The sequence below is a fragment of the Neomonachus schauinslandi genome, chromosome 16 (assembly GCF_002201575.2).
Source record: "Neomonachus schauinslandi chromosome 16, ASM220157v2, whole genome shotgun sequence".
Taxonomy (NCBI): Eukaryota; Metazoa; Chordata; class Mammalia; order Carnivora; family Phocidae; genus Neomonachus; species Neomonachus schauinslandi.
Window position 1 is genome coordinate 18,248,595 of NC_058418.1, and position 1,350 is coordinate 18,249,944.

Sequence of the window (1,350 nt, forward strand, 5' to 3'; positions counted from 1 at the left end):
GGCGGGGCGGGCCGGGGGCGCGCGCCCCGCCTCGGTGCTGGACAGCTCCGCGCCGCCGCCCCGGCCGGTCGGCGCCCCCCGCCCCGCAGCCCTGGAGCCAGGGCCCCGTCAGCTCCGGCGCGGTCTGCTCCCGGGCCCACGAACTGGTCCCTGCCGGAGCCCGCCGGGCCGCTGTGCCGGGGAGGGGAAGGGAGTGGAGGGGAGAGAGGACTGGTAGAAGGTGGCTGCTTAGGGGACCTGAGGACAGGACGGCGCGAGGTGGCGCAGGGCTCAGGCCTGTCTGCCCCGTGAGGTGTCCCTGTTCCCGCCCCTGCAACCCCTGTGGCCCTCGTTTGCCACAGCCCGACTGGCCCTGGCACATCCCTGAAATGCATCCTTCTGTGCAGAGCAAGGCTTGTGAAGAGATACTGGGGAACACGTCAGGCCTCTGGAAATTCACGTCTTCCGGGGACCCCTGAGCCCACCTAATCACCTCGTCAGGTCCTGGGGAATGGAAAGGAGGCTCGCTTTTCAGGCTTGGGGCTGCCACCTGGGAGTGGTGTCAACCAAGGGGCTGGTCCCAAAGAGGCAGAAACCCGGGAGAGAGACAGGGAGAAGAGCTGAAGAGGCCATTTAGTCAAGCAGGGTCAACCCTCCTTTCTTGAGACTAATGTGCAATCAGAGGTCCTTGCCTGGAGGCTTGGCGCCCCCATGCCTGCTGAGCTGAGGCAGGACCCCTCTTCAGTTACCACCACTCTCTTCCGCATTCTCCTTTTTGAAGAGAAGGTAAAGAGGAACTGATACTGTATTAGTGAAAGCTGTAGACTGTGTCACTCACTAACTCATTTTTACTGTGCAGGCCAACTGGATTTTAATTTAAAAAATGGGAGGGAAAACACCTTTTAGTTTTTCTGGGTGGGTGGGTGTGTGTTCTCTCTCTTCTAATTTCTTTGGTGATTTTTCAAAAGCCGACTTCTTGAGAGATGTAGCAAATGATTTAAGAATCAAGTAACAAGATAAACGACTCATTTATGGTAAAGAGCACTAGCCTGCCATAATCTGGTTTCAGAATTTCCCAAGACTGCTGGCTGCTCATGTAATGGGCATTTATGCATGGCAAAAATGTTCAACAGAATTGCAGAGCTGGCAGGGAGGGTCCGAAATTTTGTGTCCACTTGAGGATGCTTTCTAGATGCATGCTTTCCAAGCTATGAAAGGAATCTATAGTGGCGACCAAGGCCATGGGGAGTCCTATTGGAGCCTGAGGCAAAAGGAAAAATGTGAACCCCTATATACATTTATCAAAATATCCTCCCATATTTTGAACTGAGTGGAAAGATCAATAAAAGCTCTACAATCACAAAGTTGCCC